Genomic DNA, 23,904 nt, shown 5'->3' on the forward strand with positions numbered 1-23,904 from the left:
AATTCCAAAGCCAACCTTGTGACAAATGACTTAAGGTATGTTTTCCTGAAGTTACCCAATGTGTCTAACTCTCCATTTCTTAACCTACAAGGTAGGATTATTTGCCCGCCTCACAGATCTCCTGTGAGCATTAAGTTAAGACAGGAATATAAAGTACTTAGCATGGGACCTGCCACCATTTACATGTCTTAATACAGGTTTGCTTATATGCCATTGGTGACTGCATCATGAGATTATCAGTGAGACCAGAGTGGAGGACAAGGAGCTGGAACCAGCTTCTCTTTACCGTGGAGACCATTCAGTAAGTCTGAGATTATAGGTGTGAGGACACAGAGAGCCTTTTATGTGTTGGCATTAAGATATCACAGTGGACAATATTATTTATTTTATTTATCAAATTGAAACCAGGTGCCACTCTTGATTGACTTGCCTCAGGGCATGGCTGAAAAATAAAACACTTGTATTAAAATGCAAAAGGCAGAGTGGCAGTAGCAATTGGAAATTGTCACATTGTTGGCTCCGAGGTGCCATTTCAAATGCTGCCTTGCATAATGCAATACATATTTGCCCCTTGGAGTTCTGTTGAATTCTGATGGTTTGGTCTTTTCTAAGCTAAGGACACCTGAGGGAAATTTTCTGCCTCCTCAGATCTATAGGTAGACAACTCAATTATGTTTTGTGGCCCCAATTATACACAGACATCAGGAATCTCTTCATTGTGCCAGTATGAAAAGCAGGTGAGCTTCCTATATTTATTTCTAGTATTTTATTGAATGATTGGAAAGTTAGAGGTTATTTTGCTGAAAGGATACAAGCAAGATATGTGGAATGATATAAGGTAATGTGAAACTATCTTCATTAAGTAATCCTGGTCATGACATTTTTATTGTTATTAATTATTTTAAATTTGCCTGCAAAGTAAGATACAGGTCTGGTGTATGGGACAGAAATTTTTTTTTCTGATTCCTAAGAAAGGAGTTCATAATGATTTTCTGGTATACCTACTCCCTACTTCTCTCCTTCCTGAACAAGTATGTAATAACTGCTCCACATTAAATCATGACCCAGCCTGCCTTTGTCTTGGACTTGAAAGCCATCTTACAGTAAAGACAAACTAGGTTCATTCCTGTTTATGATTAAATATCTTTCTCAAGGATTGGGCTATACCTCACCTGTAACCTTAACTACAAATGGTTCTGTACTGCCTGTTCTAGGAAACAGCAACCATGTCTTGTTTCAAAAGGCTATTATGATTACCTGTTGTTATAACCACCTTGCCACCATGTCTTTGTGTCACAAGGGCTCTTGTGACCAACTTGTTATGTAGTACTTCTGTAACCTCACCTATTTGCCTGCCAAGTCCTCTATTTGGAAATCCCCTACCTCTGAGTGCTGAAAGTCTTTATCTTGCTCATGTCCAATGTTGACCTCTTGAACTCTGCCTTAGGGGGAGGCAGCTGGTGTACATGAATAAAAAAACTTGCTTTAATTAATTTGGCCATGCTGATTTGGTTCAGTGGTCTTTTCCCTTGCATCTTTGAGATTAATATTAACCTCCTTATTGCTACAAGGTAAGAATAATTGTGGAAAAGGTGGCTACATGGAAGCCTGGGTATTGGATGGCAGCTTCATATTACTAAATCAATCCTGAGACTGTCTACCTTCAGACTTTTTATTAAATAAACAATAGTTATGTTCATTGTTTAAGTCTCTGGCAGTTGGTTTCCTGTTACCTACAGAGAAACATATTTCTAACTAAGAACTGAGTTCCTTCAATATCTTATCTGGAACTTCAGCACTTTGTGTAACATATTATTATAACATTACTGTGAGAGTCAAGAGGTGTGAAAAATGCATTATTTGATCCGAAGAGGCATGCTGTTCCATTGGGCAAATCTTATCCTTTGAACACTAGCTGCAGTGAAGAAACAAAAGCTTTTAAGTCTTTAGACTAGAAATAGAAGTTCAAAAGTAAGTTATAAATAGGAGGAAGAGGAGGAGATGGGAGCACAACCCTATAATCTTTCTCTTAGAGATCTGGATTTTGTTCTGTGATAGCCTAATGCCGGTGTGTATTTACAGCAGTGTGGGCCTCTCTTTAGTACTCACAGCCGTTCACAAAGCTCACATGGAGCAGACTCACAGTGACGTAGCATCATGCCATGGGGCTGAGGACCAGGAGAGACAATTACTCCTGTCTCTAAAATTGACTTGCTTCATGACCTCAGGCAGGCCATTCAATCTCCCTGTCTCTGTGGTTCCCATCTGTAAACATAGGATGGATGATTCTTGCATGAAGCTTTCCTTCAGAGGGTTACTGAAAGGATTATTAAAAGAACATCTGTGCCCATTAGACAAAACAAAGATTCTACTTTGTAAAAGTCAGGATTCTACCTAATCCCCAAGGACCTGGAGAAAAAGAGACATCTTTAAAGGCTACCCAGAGCCTTACATGGTCTGTGATGGTCTCAGAGTACCCTGGGCCATCAGTTATTGGCTTACTCTCTGATACCTGTTCCATCACAGAGCAGAAATGCTGGTGGTAGCCTACATGGCACCCTATACTGCACTGAGGGGTACAGTGAGAACTGTCATAATTGCTGTTTCAGGGGTTTACGGTCAGGAGAACACAATCCCATTGGAATATATGGAAGAAAGAAATTGCCCCACTGTCTAATTTGCATACCACCAATTATTAAGTTATTAAGGACTCAACTGAACAAAGTTTCATAATAGACATTTACCAGAAGATTTATGAAAAAATGCCTAGAGACCTTTGGATCAGGCATTTATTAATTATTTTCTGAAATAAGATTTTATTGATATCCCCCTTACCTCATCTCTCTTCATTACAATACAATTATCATTGTGCTGTTAGATTATCACTTTAAAAATTTTCAATTTTTAAATCATATTTCTTTTTTTTTCAAACCTTTGGTGTCTATCCACTATTTATAATTTAAGGACAAAATACAACCTAACCATTCAGAAGACCCCACAACACGATGTACATTCAATGTTCCTTATACACCAGGTGATTTTTCTCTGCTTAAATTACACTATCTTTTGTACCTGTTGATATGGGAAGGCCTAGCCCAGTGTAGATGATGGCATCCCTGGAAAGGTGACCCCAAGTTGTGTAAGTAAGCAGGTTGAGAGTACCAGGATGGCCAAATGGTCAAAGAAAACAAACTGAGCAACCATGGGAAGCCAGCCAGTAAGCAGGGTTTCTCCATGCACGTTCTCTGCTTCAGTTCCTGCCTCTCTGCCTTGAGCTCCTGTCCTGACTCCCTTCAATAATGAACTATGAGGCTACCTGGAAAACAGGACCCCAAAAAGACACAGGGATCACCCAATGACGGGGAAATGGATGAGATCTACATGAACAACCTGGACATGAGTGAGGGTAGTGAAGGGCGAGCGTCGAGGGAAAGAGAGCTTGGGGGAGCGGGAGATCCCAGCTGGATCAAGAACAGAGAGGGAGAACAAGGAATAGGAGACCATGGTAAATGAAGACCACATGAGAATAGGAAGAAGCAAAGTGCTAGAGAGGTCCACAGAAATCCACAAAGATACCCCCACAACATACTGCTGGCAATGGTCGAGAGACAGTCCGAACTGACCTACTCTGGTGATGGGATGGCCAAACACCCTAATTGTCATGCTAGAAACCCCATCCAATGACTGAGGGAACTAGATGCAGAGATCCATGGCTAGGCCCCGGGTAGAGCTCTGGGAATCCAATTAGCGAGAATGAGGAGGGTTTATATGAGCGAGAATTGTTGAGATCAAGGTTGGATAAAGCAGAGGGACAAATAGCCAAACGAATGGAAACACATGAACTATGAACCAATGGCTGAGGGGTCCCCAACTGGATCAGGCCCTCTGAATGGGTGAGATAGTCCATTGGCTTGATCTGTTTGGGAGGCATCCAGTCAGTGGGACTGGGTCCTGTGCTCATTGCATGAGTTGGCTGTTTGAAACCTGGTGCTTATACAGGGTTGCTTGGCTTGGCCTGGGAGGAGGGGACTGGATCTGCCTGGACTGAGTCTACCAGGTTGATCTCAGTCCTTGGGGGAGGCTTTGCCCTGGAGGAGGCAGGAATGGGAGGGGGGCAGGAGGGGGGAGAACAAGGGAATCTGTGGCTGATATATAGAACTGAATTGTATTGTAAAATAAAATAAAATTAAATTAAAAAAAAGTAATGGACTATGAGCTGTAGGCTAAAATGAATCTTTTCTTCCTCTTTTTCCTTCCTGCTTTTGATGGATCAAGATGTTTTGTCATAGCAACAGAAAAGCAAACTAGAACACACATTTTTAATTTTGGTCGTTTGGTTAAATTATACTAGGCAGCCATCCATTTTTAGTATATTATAGTAGTAGAAATAAAATATCCAGTTAAAACATGAGTGAAGAATTGATACCAAAGTGTTTCATTTTTATTTTGAGTGATTTACAACCATGATAGAGTCATGGAGATGGAGGAGTAAAATGGATGTGCAGTGTCCCTATGATACCTGAACTCAAAACCACCCAACACTTCATGACTTGAAAGCTGGTGACAGTTGAGCAGACACATATATGTAAAAGCCGCATAAAGGGAAAGACATCTTAGGAAATGATCACTATAAATATAATAAGCTAATATTTATTCCATGAATGGAAAGCTTAACATTTTGGCAAGTGAAAATATTTAATAGATTAATCAAAACGACTTCCAAATAAACAGTTATTATCAACACTCACTGAACTTCCCGAATGTGACATGCTCTGTTTTGAGGGAATTGTCCTCATTTTCCCTCCCAGTCCTCCAGTAGCTTTATGTTCACAGTAGGTGTTCCTCCTTCCCTTTCACATTAAAGGAAACTGAGGTCAGGCAGCTGACTGGAAAGTAGTAGGACCAGGAATCGTGCCTGTCAGTCTCGCTCCACAGCTTTCAAGTGATCGAAGCCTTCCCTTGCAATATCGGGTGTTTGGAATCTTAGAAATGTCTAGGTTGGAAACAGAGAAGGCATAGGCTCCGCTGTGTCTGGTGAGGACTGAAATGTGACTCATATCGGTCTAAGGAGATGCTCATATTCCCTTCTTACTAGGGCAGACCAATGCATCTGTCTGTCACACAAGCAAGTGCCACCACTTCCTTTCTGCTGGTCTGTGTCTCTCAGGAGTCTGCAGCCACAACAATAACAACACCACCTTCACACAATAAAGCTGCCTAGCTCAAACTCAGGAAGGAAGAGATGAAATGTGGGACTCTTCCTTTGTGACTTTGTATGAAAGATGAATAACCAAGAGGCACTGTTCACCCTTGCTGTCAGTGTGGTGGATTTTAAAATGTGACTTCATCATTCTGTTCAGGGGAGTCAAAATATGTTCAAGGACTTATCTATGATGTCTGCAGAAACAAACCTGAGAGTGAAACAAAAGTAAAATTTAAGTAAAGCAGCTGGGAAATTAAAACATACTAAAAAAAAAAAAATCAATCCCTTTCAGCCAGGATGACATCATTATGCAATCATTGAAAACAATTTGTTTTATAGAATCAGAACAAACCCCTGAAATTGACTTCTATTTCCTTTTTTTAAAGGAGATAAATTGAGGCTGGGAGCTGAAATGCTAATATTCAGCCAGATAAGAAGTGTATTTGCTTCGTGACAGACCCCTTGAAATGGGGTTTGTTAAAATGAATGCGCCGCATTCACAGGAACAGTGGCGCGGCTGGGTCCTTCTGGCACTAAATCCAGCAATTCCATTTTGACTGGGATGTTTATCATCTCTCCACTTCTGTGCTCCGTGCTGCAGAGGGGGTGGGGAGAAGCCTGTAGTTCAGCTTGCAGGCTGCTGGTGTCATCCCATTACCGCAGAATGGAGATGGTGCCTATTTCTATTTGAACATTTAATACATGAGTCCGTAATTTTTGTCTTGGAGGTAATGAGGCCTGACAGCTTTAGCTGGTGCATGCTAACAAACCCAACACCGGTCTCTTTGAAATTCTTCGTTGCCAAATTCATAAAGGAAGAAAAGACTTTTTGGAAATGACAGCAAACATGCTTCATTTTCTAAGACATAGTGGTTAACAACCTGAAACACTGGAGTGTTGTTCTGAGCTATAGATAAACTGATTTGAGGGGTATTAAAACTCCTGATGATGTGGGTGGTTTTGCTTCTGTTTTTTATTTTTGTTTGTTCTTTTATTTATTCCAGTTTTGCTTGGTGTGTGTACGTGCGTGTGCGTGTGCGTGTGCGTGTGCGTGTGCGTGTGCGTGTGCGTGTGCGTGTGCGTGTGCGTGTGCGTGTGCGTGTGTGTGTGTGTGTGTGTGTGTGTGTGTGTGTGTGATAGGGGACTTCAGGGGATTAAATGACTTAATTCTCATAGTTTGACAATGATAATTACGATGACCATGCTGAGAAGACAGCTCTCCAAATATCTCCCTTCATCTTCAGAAGTAAAAGAAAACAGACAGGATGGTTTTTAGAAAGGCCTGCTGGCTGCACAGCAATGCTGCTTCACACTCTGGATCAACCACCACAAACAACACTGTCCTGAGGAGTGGGTCACTCAGGTATCCTGGGTTTTCAGTGGCAAGGTACAAAGGACAGTGATGTAACTGGAGAAGCTTTGGAAAAGTTATGTTTAAAACCATGCTGACAATTAACTGGTTCTTAAGCATAATTAATGAAGAAATCCACGGTCGGAATCATTTTTAGCTGAAATTAGCTGACAGCCCAAGGCTCGGCGAGAGCTGCTGGCATTTGAAGTGTGAACTCTTGCCAATACGACAAATGCATTTTCTAGGTAAACTCCCTTTTAAGTATTCTTGTGCCCTGTCAACTGGGGCATTGAGAAAAGGAGCCCACTGTTCAGACACAAAGCACCTCTCTTTGAAAGCTGTTCAATCCTGAATGTAAAGTCTGTAAAAAGGAAGACCAGAATAGAAACTGTGAACAGAAGCAGGTTTCAGAGGAGGAAGGCCATCACCACTGAAAACACTGGAATTGCCTCTATTAGCTCAGATGCATTTCTATGAGCCATAAGAGTGATCTGTTGTCTCTTAGTTTATAGATACATCAGTTACCATTACTGATAGTAAGAAGACACCTGATCCCAGGGAGCTAGAGTTACAAGAGGTCATGAACCGCCAGATAAGGGTGTTGGGAACCTAACTCAGAGTCTCAGAAGGAGCAGCAAGCTCTCTTAACTGCTGAGTCATCTCTCTGGTCTACTGTTCATTATTTTAAGGGACAATAGATAACTTTACATATCAAATTAACTTGAATAGTAGAGAAGGATAGGAGACTTTAGATTGTAACCATTTGTAAAAAGCTAATCAATCAAGTCATTGCATGTTTAAAGGCTGGAGATATTTTGTTATGCTTGCTTGTTTTGTGTGAGGGAATGGGGGTCATGTGACATGAGCTCGTGTCAGGGTCAGAGAACAGTTTTGGGAAGACAGGTCTCTTTTTCCACCATGTAGGTCCTGGGAAACCACACTCAAGTCATCTTAGTGGCACATGCCTTCAACGAACCCCCTGGCCCACCCTGTGCACCCTCACTCACTCTAGGATATACGTCATTTGCAAGGAAAGAGAGGAATTAAGAATCAGGTAAGCGGGCTGGAGAGATGGCTCAGAGGTTAAGAGCACTGCTTGTTCTTCCAAAGGTCCTGAGTTCAATTCCCAGTAACCACATGGTGGCTCACAACCATCTGTAATAAGATCTGGTGCCCTCTTCTGGCCTGCAGGGATATGTTCAGGCAGAACTGTATACATAATAAATAAAGAAATCTTTAAAAAAAAAAAAATCAGGTAAGCAATAAAATTATGTAGTGAGTACAATTTTTTTCTAACAGAAAATATATTTGAAGATGATTTTCTACGTAGTCACGTTTCCCTTTACAGCAGATTACACATGACTATTCAGTAAATTGTTTTTTGAGAGCTGCTAATGTTTTAGAGTCTATCACACGATGGAGCAGACCATCTACTACATGTCTCCAGGAGACATAAGAGGACTCACAACAAATGACTTAGAGTTGGTATTCTAAGTCATTGACTACGGAAGGTAGCCATTGTCCAAACATTTTCATACTGTCTGCTTACTGAAAACTTAGTTCCAAAATCAGACAAACTTTCTTTGGCCTTTTTCTTATGTTAAATCAGGACAGTAGTCTTCAGTAATCTCCGCCACCACAATGTTCACTATAGAACACAGTTCACCTTGCACAAATGCATAACTATACTTCAAAGTCATATTCATAATTTAGTTTATTTTATCTGATCAGATTTGAAGACAACTTGAAAGCAGTTGTTAAGGTATGCTTTCCTTTTCTGAGATGCTGCAGTGACTCAAATGTGATGGATCTCTTCCAGTAGTTGATAAACAGGACTCAGAGACTTCCAGGGAATATCTAATAGGAGTCTCTACATAGTCAGACTTCCAAGGAAGCTGGGGACAGGCTCTCAAGTTAATTTAGAAAATAAAAGGAAGACAAGTGTCTTGCTCCCTCATCACAAAGGCACAGAGGAAGTTTGACTAATATACTTTTTCCATGCACTAATAATAAATGTAAGGGTGAATTAAGATGACTGACATATAATTGCCTACATCTTGGTTATTATGTTATTCTAGGTGCCCATTTATGAAAGAATGGGAGATCTAGACTGCTTACAGAGTGTGGTTATTAATGTAAGGAGATCAGTGAGTGACCTTAGGTTACTTGCCTTCCATACCTAATCTCAAAGGGGAACAGGAGTTTCAAGAGGCTGTAGCTTTCTACTCCTTGGAAAGAAAGGTCTTTCTTTAGGAGAACAAAATGAAGTAAGGTTCTGAAATATATAACCTTATTATTCTTGGGCCCACAGAATGAGAATGAAATTAGTAACATTCTTGGTTTTTATTTATTACAGGGATGAGTAATATTAAAAAATATTGAATTACTGAAACTGTCAGGAAAGAATGCATTTATGAAGAAAAAGAATACATCACAGTAATTCAGAAACACTGAAAATAAGATTGCTAGACTTCTATAGCACCTGGGCATTGACATATGGAATCAGCCTAAGGAATAGTGTGAATAGCTGCATCTTTACCCTTCTTCATTGGCCACAAGTCTATTTCTCTCTCCTCCCTGTCACTCTCTTTTTCCCTTTCTATTTCCATTTTCATTCACACTTTATTCCTATGTATCATGTATCAAAGCTTCTTTGTGAGGGCCAGGCAGAAGTAATGAAATGTCAGGAATGGTTCCTTTCATCACCAAGTGTCCAGTTGTGTTGGGAGGACAGATAATTAACAGTGATGAGTGTTTCAAAAGAGTGCTATTGGACCTGTGTAGGAAGAAGTTGCAAGGAACAACATCCCATGCTGCTACAGGCATTCTTTTCAGAGCCCATTCATCTCATCAACAGTTTTTCACAGAGTAACAATGACAAGCTTATCCCTACTTAGGTGTCAATGGTGGTGAGGTCTCTTTTCTCATTGTTCTGTAACCCTACTCTCATTCCACGAATCCCTTCCCTTTCAGCCCTGGATGTAGCTCAGTGACAGAACATGTGTTTACTATGCACAAGGTCTGGTTTCCATCTTTACCATCACACAGTCACACCTCACATTGTTAACTCCCCACTCTGCCCCTGTTTAGAGGGTGCTCTTGATCCCCTGACCTCATTCATAGTAAATTATTGTTTGAGATCCTTATTGTTTTACACATAGTTGACTATTTTCCCTTCTGCACCATAGTAGGCCAAAAGGCAAAATCGCTGTTAGCACATGTATTTATTCACTAATTGACTTACTCAGCAAATATTCTCCATGGTCATGTAATCAACAAGCATCTAAGGAATCTGGGATACGCTCACAGTGACTTAGACTCTGCTTTTGGTGTTCTCTTGCTCCTGTTAATAGTTTGATTCTCTTCTGCTTCATCTCAGCTTTATGTCATTTGAACACATGACCCAATGCTGGTCTTGTTCTGTTTTCTTCCACCATCCCGGTTAATCTGTGTTCCTTTTGGATGCTCTTGACCTCTGAAACACAATCGCCTTTTCTACCCTATCTTCACAAATTGTCAAGGATCATGTGAGCACACATATGGGACAATGCACACTTTCCAAAGACTTGAAGAACTTACGCTTCTTTTCATTTCTCCCTCTGAATAAACAGCACTTGATTTGTTTCTACACAGCAGAATAAACTGGACAAAAAAATGTAAGTGGTAATAGTTGTTCAGTAGACTGATTTTTAACATTTTTGTTGATCTTCAAGAATGCTTATTTTAATTACAAATATGCTTTTATTCACTTCATAATACTAATCTTTAAGCTTTTTGTTATTTGGTTTCTAGAAAACTATTTTCAAAGATTATTGAGTAAATATTTTAAGTGAAAATACTAATCTTATGAACATTTTAAGGAAAGGTTTTAGGATTTTATTTTGAGCAATTAACAATTTAAGATGATGAACAACAGTATATGTAACCATAAAACTCTCAATTGGTTAGTTACAATGTTAAAATTAATAGTTCATTCAAAATCTTAATGGGGCATACTACTAATTTGATCTTAACTATGATTTATTGCTTTGAATAAGATTTGAAGATTCATATTTGAAATAACTTACTGAAAAAATTTAGTGACTATGTTAAAATTTGATCACATACTATATCATTTAATTAATTAACTCAGGATAAATGAAGTTTCTTTTATTATAGATCTAGTCTCTTTTGAAAGCAATGAAATTTAGTTTATAGCTAAATTAATTTCATACCATATTTGCTTGAAATATAACCTAGCTGCTGTCTAATGATAGAAATGTTTAAGCTCACTGAAGGTAGCAGATTTAAATATGGCATTATTATTATGTTGGTGGATATTAAGTTGACTGTACAAGAGAAGTTTATGATTTACTGACATTAGACAAAAATTAGATATATGTCTCCAGGGAAAGTGAAACTATAGACATCCTTCCTATGTACAATAGATTAGAACTGTCACAATTCACTGAAAATTACATAAATACTAATTATGAAGATGACCTGATTATTTCATCTACATAAAATGGTGCATTGGAGTGCAATTATAGGACACTTTTGGCAGATATTGTTGAAGTTACTTCACTTTTGAGATAAAATATAGCAGCAGCAGAGTCTAGAATTTGAGATTTGTATCAGAGTAATTTTCCTTTAAGCTGAGATGGCTCACTGCTTGCTCTATCCTCTCATGACCCCTCTGCTGTGTACACTCATTCCTAGATCTTTTCTTTTTGCAAGGATACTAATCCTTTTTGATCAGGTCTCTACCCCATTTGACATTTGTTAGATCATTCAAGGCACAATCTCTGAGAGTAGTCAACTTGGGTCTATGTTAAATCTATGAATTTTATAAGAAGACAATTTAAACTATTCAATCTATCATTATATTAGCTGGTGTAAAACAGGATGTCTAGTGTCACAGCAGAGTTTTTCTGTAGCTTCTTAATTCAATACAGTTTTGTTGAAATGCGGTATTTTATTCATAAAGCTATTTCACTCTTTTATTGGTTTTAAAAAAGAACATAAGATTGTAATATGAATGTTGAAGGCATTTGTTCTTATTCTTTGTTCACTTTCATCAAAATCAAAATATAAAAAGAAATCTGTGAAACAGACATTTAGGGCTAAAGAGATGAGTCAGCAGATCAGAATTAACTACTTTGAGAAGCAGATTCACTACTTTTGCAGAGGTCACAGGTTTGGTTCCCAGTATGAACTTGGTGGGTTTACAGTCATCTGTAACCACAGTTCCAAGGGACCAGACACACTCTTTGGCTTTTGTGGGCATTAAGCACAGTTATGGTATACACATGCACACACACACACACACACACACACACAGAGAGAGAGAGAGAGAGAGAGAGAGAGAGAGAGAGAGAGAGAGAGAGAGAGAGAGGCAAAACACTCCTGCACATCAAATGAAAATAAATGAATCCTAAAACAACAACAACAACAACCCATAAATGGTCATTTAGATTTCTGTTTTTTGCTATCTAGCTATAGTGATGTGTCAAATGAAATAGAAAAAACAACAACAACAACAACAAAACCTAATCCACATCTGAGTGCACACAAATAAGAACACGCGGATTCAGAAAACTGTTGACTATGTAGTGAAAATACTGACTCTGGAGTGTGTTCTCTGAATATGGGGTTCACCACTGAGAGCCTTTCCTGTTATGATACTCTTGAGTTTAGAGATGCTTTTTACTGCTTACAGATCAGGATCTTCCCAGAGTAGGTACCTGAGTGGTGACCCGTTGAAACTCCTACTTTTCAAAGAGTGCCAAGAGCCCATATCATTCTTTGCTTAGGGTTGAATAGGAAAAGAAATTATTGATACTGAATATTTCTAAACCAGGGAGTGGATTCCCATAGAGTGAGTAAATGTGTGATGGACTAAGGGTTTGCATCTCCCCCATGCACAGATTCTTATGCTGCAATCTTGATGTGCTGTGGTGGTTAGTGTTAACTGTCTATTTGACAGAATCTAGGAACACCTAGGAGATGGGCTTTCCCCTGCCCTGGTGGGGGGTTTATCTTGATTAAGTTAATTGGTCAGGGAAGACCTGCTCACTACGGGTAGTACCATTCCTGAGCTGGGATCCTGGACTATGCAAGTAGAGAAAGGGAGCATAGATCACCCATGTTTTTACTACTCTCTTCTGATTATAGATGTAACGTGACTGGCAACTTTAAGCTCCTGCTGTCTCCATCTCCTACCACGATGGACTGTCCTTCAACTATGACCTAAAATAATTTCTACGTTGAATTGCTTTTCTCAGAGTATTTTGTCACAGAAATCAAAAAGAACCTAAGAAGTATGCTAATACAAGGAAATGGGGCCTCTGCAAGATGATTTGGTCATGAAGACAAAGTCCTCATGAGAAGGATGATTGCCCTTATAAAATGAGTGCCCTTGTCCCTGCTTTCATGTGAGGACACAATGAGTCATAGTTACTGTCCACTCACTAGAAAAATTGGCCTTTACCAAGCTGGCCAGAATCTGCTGGTGTTTGCATCTTGGACTTTCAGTCTGAAAAAAATAATTTATTTCTTTGGTTTGTATAAAGCAATCAGTCTATGCTACTTTGTTATATCAGCCAAAACTGACTAAAACATGAATTTAGTTGGAAACTTGGTTTAAACTGTTGGGGGATATTTTATCACACTGTACGAAGATGTGTTGCTGGTTAACCTTGCCTAACTAAGACATCTGATTGTTTTAACGAAAAGTTTAACAGCCTATAGCCAGGCAGGAGAGGTTGGGCAAGACTTCTGTGCAGAGAGAGGAACTCAGAAGGATGAGTTGAGGTGCTCAAGAGAAGCCAGGGAGACACTGAGGAAGTCAGACATACAGAATGGAGGAGTGGTAAAAAGCAACATGGCAGAATAGAGATGAATGGAAACAGGTTAATTTAAGTTGTAAGTATGAGTGAGACAAGCCTAAGCTAAGGTCAAACTTTTATAATTAATAAGTCCACGCCTGGGCAGTGGTGGCACATGCCTTTAATCCTAGCACTGCAGAGTCAAAGCCAGGTGGATCTCTGTGAGTTCGATGCCAGCCTGGTCAAAAAGAGCGAGATCCAGGACAGGCACCAAAACTACGCAGAGAAACCCTGTCTCGAAAAACCAAAAAAAAAAAAAAAAGTCCATCTCTCATTATTTGGGGACTAGTGGTCCAAAGAAAGTCTCACAAAAAAGTACTACTACATTGAATTGATCTCAGTTTAGATTTGTCTCCAGACAACTGGAAGAACCAAATAAAATACCTCTGGAGGGAAACACTTGGGTGCAGACATCAAGAGAACTAACCGCCGGGCGGTGGTGGCGCACGCCTTTAATCCCAGCACTCGGGAGGCAGAGGCAGGCAGATCTCTGTGAGTTCGAGGCCAGCCTGGGCTAACAAGTGAGCCCCAGGAAAGGCGCAAAGCTACACAGAAAAACCCTGTCTCGAAAAAACCAAAAAAAAAAAAAAAAGAGAGAACTAACCATAGATACAGGTTCAGTACCATGAAAAAAAGAAAGTAAGCATTCTAAGTATTCCTGCAAGTAGAAGAATCAGCTAGAATAGCAAACACAAGAACTGAGATTTCATGGATGGCAAATATCTAAAATTACGTGTAAATATTCACATGTGAGAAAGGAACAAGAGAATGAAAAATGATAGAACAGTTTTAGGAAAATAATCAAATTTTAATGCTAGTAAATACTATAAATAATAATTGATTTTAGAAATTCAATGGGTTTTTCAAACTTAGAATACACAGATGAAAAGAATATGAGTGAGAGTGACTTATCTGAAGCAAAGGTTCATAGATTAGCATAAAAAGGCAGAAGATGTGAAAGACTTACCGTGTTGACAAGACTGAAGACATCTACTAACAAAGCTAAGCTCTAGAATATTCCAGAAAGACAGAGTTAGGAGGTGTACAAACAAAACTGATAAAATCCAAATTCTAGAACTGATTCAAATCACTAGTCTTTACTGGACTTCAAAATGGAGAGAAAAGGAGATTATATACTGAGGAACAATTAGCCTACTAACTGATCTCTACTTTTTAAATTGAAAGTACTTTTGTTTATACAACATATTCTGAGTACAGTTTCCCATCCTGCTACTCTGCCAGTTCCTCCCCGCCTTCTCTCCCATCTGGGCTCATACCCTTTCTATCTCTCATTGGAAAACAAACACACATCTACGAAATAATGAAAATAAAATAAAACAAAATAAAAGCAAACAAATCAGAATAGGACAAAACAACCAAACAAGAAAAGGAGCCAAAGAAATCCGTATTAATCCAGAGACATTCATGTTTGCACACACAGGAATCCCATAGAAACACAGTACTGGAAGCCATAATATATACACAAAGGATCAGTAAGGTTAAAAAAAAATGCCTGACTTAACATTATAAGACGAAAACCTCCGAAGATGCTGTTGAGTTGATAATATGTTGGCTTTCTACTGCGGGGCATGGGACTTATCTTTAGGAGTGTCTTTTGTTTTTCCCAGTGAGACCACTTTGGAGAAAACTGATTTTTTATTTGCAAGTGGATATCAATTGGAGGTAGTTTTTTGGGTTAGGAATAGAGGTGTGTGTCCATGTCTCCTTTCAGCTTTAGGACCCTATCAGGTACAGATTACTGTTGGCCCTGTGCATGATGCCAATGTCTCTGTGAGTTCATTGGTGTATTAGTCCTGTTGATTTAGAGGGTCTTGTTTCCTGAATGTCTTCCATCCTCATTGGCTGTTATACTCTTCTTGCCTCCTGCTCTATAGAGTTCAAGTGAGCCCTGAGGGGAGATATTTGATAGAACCTTGCTTTTAGGGCTGAGTGTTCCAATGTCTCTTACTCTATGAATAGCTGTCTGTCTCTGTGTTTGCTCCCATTTGCTGCAGGAAAAAGTTTCTCTAATGATGGCTGAACGAGGTATAGATCTATGAGGATAGGAGAATGTCATTAGGAGTCATTTCATGTCTATGTTACTTTAGCAGAGCAGTAACATTTGGTTTTCCTCCAGGCCCCTGGCCTATCTAATCTTAGGTTCTTGACCACCCAAGCAGCATTGGGTATGGGTTCTATATCAAGGTGTGGGCCTTAACACAAACCTGATATTGGTTGGTTACTCCGACAGTTTTTGTGACACTAATACACCACCATATCTCGCAGGTAGGTCACCACTATAGATCAAAGGGTTTGTGTCTTGTTTGGTTTTTATCTTTCTCCTTTGGTAGATGCAGAGTACCTTCCACACCATGAACACTAGTCTATAGGGGAAAAGGCTCTCAGTAGGCACCAGCTCAACTTCTCCATGTTCTATGAAATATATAGGGATTTTCTTCAGCAATAGATTTTCTTTACCATCTGCTTGTGGAGAGCCACCAAAAGGCTTGGTAATAACCTGGGTGGTTTTGGAATTCCCAAGCTACCCCTTTGGCCAAGAACTCTATTAGATGTAACCCATTCCTGATACTGGAAGCTTTTTTTGCTAATGAGAGATTTTTAGTTGGAGGTCTGTCTCCCCAAAATATTTGGCAATTTCTAATAAGAAGAGAATCAGAAAATAGTAGAAAAACATTTACAATGTTCTGGGCAAAAATAATTTTCAATTTAAATGCTACATATATTTAAAAAGTCTTTCAAAACATAGATTTAGAAAAATTTCTGAAGAATGCTTTCTAGGAAGAATGAAAACCAAAATGTGATACATTCTTTTTATCCACTGTGGTTACCTTCTATTAACTTGCCACAAATGCTGAATTAGCAAATTATGGGAATTTCCCACATGGTAAATGTAGTTAGTTTTCTGAGAGCCTCTGCTTAGTAACAGCATCACCAGGCAATCATTAAAAATCTTCACTATTGTTTCTGTTTAAGAACACCTTATTTATGTTTCATAAGCATTGCACTCATGGTCAACAACAGTGTAACTCTGGCCTGAACAGAACTTTTGTCTCACATGCATTTGCTCTGGTAGTCTTATCACAGCCTCCTTGCACTCAAACAAACACTAACCTAGACTTCAACATTATGCTCAGGGATAACTTAAACAGTGACACCATCAATGCAAAACACAAGCATGTGAAGAATCTGAAACTAAATGTTCCATGAGCATGTCAAACACTCTGAGAGTCTAGGTAGAGTGGGATACACAGTCTTAGAAACCAGTAAAAAAGGAGAGTAACACATTGTTGTAAACTCAGATGGACACATATGGATTATCAAATTCAATGTTTTACTGTTATGGATACTTACATGTCCATCATTGACTGTTCAAGCATTTTAATTATTGATTATTTTAGTCTAATAAAGTTTGGAGTAGTCAAATTTCCAAGTTTACAATCAATGAACAGGGCAAATTAACTCCATACAGAATACTTAATTTTCCTGGAGTATATCAAGCATGTAAGCAAAGTTCTAAGCAAAAAATGAATATCAATAATATAATTTGCAGAGGAAAAATTAGTTTTTTCCAATGGAGTCTCACTGAGTATATTAACTAAACTCAAGTGTAGGCTCCATGCCCAACTTTTGTTTCCAACCCCAAATAAACTTTTTTTTGGTAGACTTTTTGTTACATATAGCTTTGTTTGGACACTTTTTGTTTAGTGGTTTTTCATTTGGGTCGTATGGCTTCCAATTTTGTGTTTTTATGGTGTGTATGTGTGTGTGTGTGTGTGTGTGTGTGTGTGTGTGTGTGTGTGTGTGTTTCTTGGGCTTGTTTGTTGTTTTGTTTTGCTTTGCTTTTTTCTTTTTTAAATTTGCCTGTTTGTTTTCCAAAGAAAGAGAGAAAGAAGGTGAAGTTGGGTGGCTGAGGAGAGGGGAGGATCTGGAAGAGCCTGAGGGAGGAGAAACCATGATCAGAACACAATGTCTAAGAATTACTTTTAATAAAAACATAATACCATTTGATAGAAGATGGAATAAGCAAGGCAGAATTGATACTAAATATGCAATTCTTAATGGGAAATATTGTAGACATGTGATACGCTCGTTAAAGAGAACAGTAAGTATATTCATTAACTGTAGATTTTTGGCAAGAGAAATATGTTTGAGTATTTCTTTACTTAGACTGCATAACATTTCTTCTTAAATTGCAGAAAAATATAGAATAAGTCCAAATGATAAGTTTGACATGGAAAAATTAAGCAGGAGTAGTAAAACTTAAAAGACAAACTACAAAATAAGGTTATAGCCAGAACTTCATATATGTCACTAATCAAATTAAATTTAAATAGTATGTGTTCTGGTAAGATGTCAGGCCTATCTGTAGATTTTTAAAAGTGCCACTAGCTTCTACTTATAAAGTCATAATAAGGTTGTAAGTAGAGTGGTGTTGAGAGATAAAGTAGGAAAATAGTCACAGGACTTGCTGCTGGTATAGGATGATCTAACACAAGTATTTTGAAGACAAGGAAGTATTTCTAGGGAAAGTAAGGTGGTTCAGTGAGTAAAAGTATTTGCTGAGGAAGCCTAATGACCTAAACCCAATTCCTAGAAGCCCCATAGCCAAGCTTCAAGTGGTGGCGTGCATCTCCAATCTCAGCATCCCTGCAGCTAGATGGGAATCAGAGTTGGAGATTAGGACAAAGCTTCAAGTCAGCCAGCCTGGAGTATGCAGAATGGCGGGAACAACAGGAGTGACCATGCTTCAAGAAAGTGGAAGTAGATTAGGACTCCTGAAATTTGTCCTCTGACTTCCACATGTTTGTTTTGGCAAGTGTGTGTCTACACTCACACACAAAAGTCACCGTACACATAGGTAAATAATATTAATAAGAAAAATTTCAAAGAGATTTACTAATAATGGCTCCATTATATATGTAACTGATTAAAGATTCCAATCACCAAAAAATTTAAAACTTTTAAACATCTATGTTATTACAAATATGGTTTTAAGACCCCAAAAGCAAAAATGGTTAGCAGTGTGGAGATAAATGTTCACATTTACAGTTGTTGCAGGAGATGCCCACTATAATAGAAAATGATTCAAAGATCACGAATACAGATGATGGTGACAAACTAATTGAATGCCCACATCTAATTGGCATGAATAGAGTTATAAAATTCACATAAAATAAAAGATTCCTTCCAAATATACCATGATGATATAAAAGTATTGATAGTAGTCTAAAACACTGAGCAAATATGGACTTCTTTCAAGTATCCTGTACACGCTCGGTCATCCTACTACAGATAAGTTATGTTAGCATCAAGAGTGAAGCAAACATGAAGTGATGCTGACTTGAGTATCAGTAAACACATCTCTAAGGAATTCAAAGTCAAAGAAATTATAACGGCAAATACACATGCTTCATTGACCAAGAAAATACTAAATGCCAAAAAAAAATGTAGACTACAACTATGTAAAAAAAAAAAAAACAGTGATTAGTGAAAGAAATACTAGCTAAAAGGAATGAGAGCATGTGTTCTGTGCACTGTATGTGGTCTCTGTTACATGTTCTCTTTTGTGCTGTACTTATGAATGTTTAAAAATGAAAAAAAGAAAACCAAAGAAAGGAAGGAAGAATTCTAGAAGGCTAAGAGCAATAATGAATCATTCAAAACATCATAGTCCTGGGAGTGTGTCACAAAAATATTTCTGAATTCGACCTACAGGTTGGAGTTTTCTAATTTGATTTACTGGGTTATACAGTCTTTAATTTTTATAATATAAAAAAATCACTGAAAATTAATGAGCTCAGCATGCAACTTAAAAAATTGATCAAAGATGGCCAAATACCCTAATTGTCGTGCTAGAAACCTCATCCAACTACTGAGGGATCTGGATGCAGAGATCCATGGCTAGGCCCCGGGTGGATCTCTGGGAGTCCAATTATCGAGAATGAGGAGGGTTTATAAGAGCGAGAATTGTTGAGACCAAGGTTGGATAAAGCACAGGAACAAATAGCCAAACGAATGGAAACACATGAACTATGAACCAATGGCTGAGGGGTCACCAACTGGATCAGGCCCTCTGAATGGGTGAGACAGTTGATTGGCTTGATCTGTTTGGGAGGCATCCAGGCAGTGGGACCGAGTCCTGTGCTCATTGCAGGAGTTGGCTGTTTGAAACCTGGGGCCTATGCAGGATCACTTGGCTCGGCCTGGGAGGAGCGGACTGGACCTACCTGGACTGAGTCTACCAGGTTGATCTCAGTCTGTGGGGAAGGCTTTGCCCTGGAGGAAATGGGAATGGGGGGCGGGCTGGGGGGGAGGTAAGGGGGGCGGGAGGGGGGAGAACAAGGGAATCCGTGGCTGATATGTAGAACTGAATTGTATTGCAAAATAAAAATAAAAAAAATGATCAAAGAATAAATCAGAAAGATAGAATAAAATTTTGTAAAGTAAATTAAATGTAAAATATATTCAAAATGAAGATTGGTTTATGCACAAGATGACTCATCTGAACTGATTAATAAAACTGAACTACTACATCTCAGCTTTATCAAAGTGACAAAATCAAAAAAGCCAGACAAAACCAGCATATTTATTTAATTGAAATATATTCTGAAGTACACTTAAATATGAATGTACTGTAACTACAGACTAGGCTGTACCCTGGGAATTATGGAACGATCTCTGTGAGTTCGAGGCCAGCATGGGCTACCAAGTGAGTTCCAGGAAAAGGCGCAAAGCTACACAGAGAAACCCTGTCTTGAAAAACCAAAAAAAAAAAAAAAAAAAAAAAAAAAAAAAAAAAAAAAAAAAAAAAAAAAAAGTGTTAATTACTGTGAAAAAGAACCCTTTACATATGGCCTAGTTGATAATATAAAACAAAGGGAAGTGTTTCCTCTAGAGTTTGTGTATAGTTTGACATCATTATGATAATAGTGAAGGAAATAGTTTGTCTTAATTTTTAAAAATATTGTTAAACATCAATAGAATTTGTGATTCCATGATTTGTGTGTGTGTGTGTGTGTGTGTGTGTGTGTGTGTGTGTGTGTGTGTGTGTGTGTTGAATTCATGAGAATTCACAGGCTGCTCATGGTCATGTGTGCACATGCAGGTCAGATGTCTCCCTCTGTCACTCTCTGCCATAGCCATATTTTCCTATGATGGATGCCTCACTGAACCATATGCTCACCCTTTTGCATATTGAGCTCTTGGGATATGCCTGTTGATGTCTACTGAAACCATGCCTGGCTTCTTTCATAGATACTGCAGATTCACACTGAGGTCATTGTACTTTCAGACTCTTGTAGCCATCTCCTCAAACTTGATAAAATTGCTAAGAATGTCTAGAAATAACTAGAAGTAAATTTATACTTGTTTTCAAAATATTGCCCATTTGGTGCATAACTATTTCATTTGTAACAAGAGACAAGGACCAAATTTGGCACTTTGTTCATAGTGGAGGAAAATTCAACATGATTAATGACCTCACAGACATAAAGTCTTCAAATATCTACAAATAAACTTAAAAGAAATAGGCACAAAAAGTGAAAATATTAAGAAGAAAAAGGCAAAGCATTATGAGAAAGGAAGACGCTATAGGCTACTGATTCATGTGAATCATATGAGAGAAGAGAGACACAGAGAGAAGGAGATTTGGTCGTGAACTGGGGGATAGAGAACACTGATCTTATTGGCCTTGGCAAACACTTTGTATTATATTAATGTATCAGATTGTGTCTTTACAATGCAATGAGGTGATATGCAAGGGTTTTAGCATTTGAAGAATCTGTCATGATGCCTGATAGAGAGTGATTCAATAGAGACAAAAATGAGTTAGGGAGATGAGTGGGAATGAGTATGGGGTGACTGATAGCTTGGGTGAGGTGCAAGAGATTTTAGGTAACAATACGCAGGTAGAATTGACAGGGTTTGTAGATTTTCTCTAGGAAGATGAGAGAATTCCCAGTTAAGATGTCTTTCCTACTCCTTCTCTCCCTTTATCTTTTCTTTCTCTTTCATTTTCCTCCCTTCTTTTGTTCCTTCCTCCTTCCCTCCCTCCCTCTCTCCCTTGCTCCTCCCTCCCTCCCTCCCTCGCTCCCTGTTTCCCTCCTCTCTCCTTCCTTCCTTCATTATTCTCCTTTCTTTTTTCTTCTCTTTTATAACTACTTTTCTATCTCCTCTCTTTCTTTTGTGTTTTTCTCAATATTAGGAACTAACTTTGCATGGTCAGTCTGAGTCTTCCAGTCTATGTCCCCAGTCCTTTTTGTATTTTTTTTTTGTTCTGAAACAAGATCTTACTGAATTGCCCAGACTGGTTTTGAATTTAGTCTGTTACCCAGACTGACTTAAAACTAGTGATCCACCTGCATCAGCCTCTGTAACAGCTGGGAATATAAACTTGCATCGTTAGGGCTTGCCTAGACTTTTATCTCACACTGTAGTATCGGATAAAGTCAGCCACTGAAAGTGGTAAAGTTGGTGGTTCTTCAACCTTGGACTTTACATTATGAAAACAATTTAAAGCATGTCAAACTTTTATCATAAACTTCCTAAGGATCAGTTCACTTAGAGCTCAGGCATCTTTGAAATTTTCCAAATGGTTTGCTGGGCAAGGCATTAGATACCTAGCTGGGTGAGGAGACAGAATACACACAGTGTTTGACGTTGGCTGTTGCAAATTTAAAGTGCAAAGTCATCCTTGTACTTAAAATTAGAAATTATAAAACCAAATCTGGTGAATAACAGATCTTTGCTGGGCAGGAGGGATGTGGAACCAGATGTGGTCATTATGCAGGCATGATTATGATAATAAATTATGGAATTGAAGCTGGGTTTGAGAAAGGGACACAAGGTAATGATAGTCTGTGAGACACTGGAAAATAGAGGGGATTTCACCTTCTGTATACTGGTGATTATTTTGACTGTCAATACTATTTTTAATTATTTCTCGAAGTTGAGATTATAATTTCATCATTTCCCTCAAACCCTCCCATATACCTCTCCTTGTTCTCTTTCAATTAATGGCCTCTTTTTCATTAATTGTTGTTGTGTGTCTATGTACATACATACGTATTCCTAGATACAACGTGCTCAGTCTGCGTAAGGTCTCCTCAACATGACTGGCTAATCATAAGCTGAAAAGGACAACAATACACGGTAGGAGAAGAAAGTCAAGGGGGCTGCAACCCCACACAAGGAACTACAGCCAACTAAAGAATGCTGAGAACTAGCAGGGTATGCTGTTGTACTCCTTCAATTTCAGTACCTGGGAAGCAGACGCAAGAGGGGCTCTGTGAGTTCAAGGCCAGTCTGGTCTACATAGTGAGTTCCAGGATAACCAGGGCTATGTAGAGAGACTCTGTTACAAATCAATCAATCAATCAATCAATCAATCAATCAAAACAAAATAACAAAAGAATGCTGAGGGCTGAAGAAATAGTCTTCTCTTAAGACCTGAGATGAGCAAAGCTCATCTATCCAATATGGGAGAGCTTATGTAAGGCTTTGGTGCACATTAGTTGTATACACATTTCCTAATTACCAGGAAATAGAATATTGGTAGAAAGACCAGATGTCATCACCTGTGACACCATTACCTACCTGCCTGTAACACTAAGAAGTAGACTCAGTTCTATCAATTCTAGGGAATGCAGTTTGTGTAGTATGTGCAGGACAACACCAGGGGCCGTGGGCTGCTTGGTCATTGGTTTAGCTCTGCACAACTTGGTGATCTGGAAGCAGAGATGCTGCAATCCTGATGCTTGGCTTCTATCCTAGTGCAAGGGAGTTTGCTTTGAGCAAATTATGAAAAAAGAAAAAAAAAACAACCTGCTCTATTGAAGACTGTAGAGTATACTCTGATGCACGGCCAGGAATCACGTAAGTTAACTATCATGTACACATATACTCCTTGACATGCATAAAAAAGTTTCAAGATGTTTTTCAAACACACAGATTACATCAGTTACCTACTTCAAAACCTTCAACAAGTTCTTGTGGGTTTGGAAACAAATTAAGCTCCTTCCCATTACCTCTCCTTCTCCTCCTCTCCAGTTTCATCTCTCGGCTACTCTCCCCCTTACCATCTCTGAAGGTCAGTGCTCCAATCTCGCCCATCCACTGGCATTTGCAAAGGTTTATGCTCCATAGCACTAATACTCCTCCTTGGGCTTCATTCGTGATCATAACATCCCCTGTGCATTCAATTGAGCTTCACTTGCCCTTTTTCTTAGCGTTTCCACATTTGAAAATAAGTAGGAACACCCCTGGCCTCATATTAAATAACAGCACAGCTTGAAGCATGAGGTTCTCAGAAGCAGAATAAAACACTTCAGTATTTAAAAGTTAATCAGCATTTTAATTACCGAGCTTTAAGCTTTTCTTCAAAAGGAGAAGCAAAACACATTCATGCTGACAAACCAAGTTTGAGCCTGATGTTAGTGGAAATGTCAATTAAAAACCTTGAAAGG

The 23,904-nt window shown here is 38.8% G+C and overlaps 1 long non-coding RNA gene across 1 annotated transcript in view; it reads right to left on the reverse strand.

Annotated features, from left to right (window-relative positions):
• LOC128105120 (uncharacterized) overlaps positions 1-23,632 on the reverse strand; it is a 35,712-nt gene extending 12,080 nt beyond the window's left edge. Inside the window, exon 1 of the long non-coding RNA XR_008216268.1 lies at positions 23,518-23,632. This is a non-coding gene — a long non-coding RNA (uncharacterized LOC128105120). The remainder of the gene's footprint in view (positions 1-23,517) is intronic.
• Positions 23,633-23,904: the final 272 nt, after the last annotated feature.

The sequence above is a fragment of the Peromyscus californicus genome, unplaced genomic scaffold, assembly GCF_007827085.1.
Source record: "Peromyscus californicus insignis strain IS unplaced genomic scaffold, ASM782708v3 Scaffold_9__1_contigs__length_137607984, whole genome shotgun sequence".
In the NCBI taxonomy this organism is placed as follows: domain Eukaryota; kingdom Metazoa; phylum Chordata; class Mammalia; order Rodentia; family Cricetidae; genus Peromyscus; species Peromyscus californicus.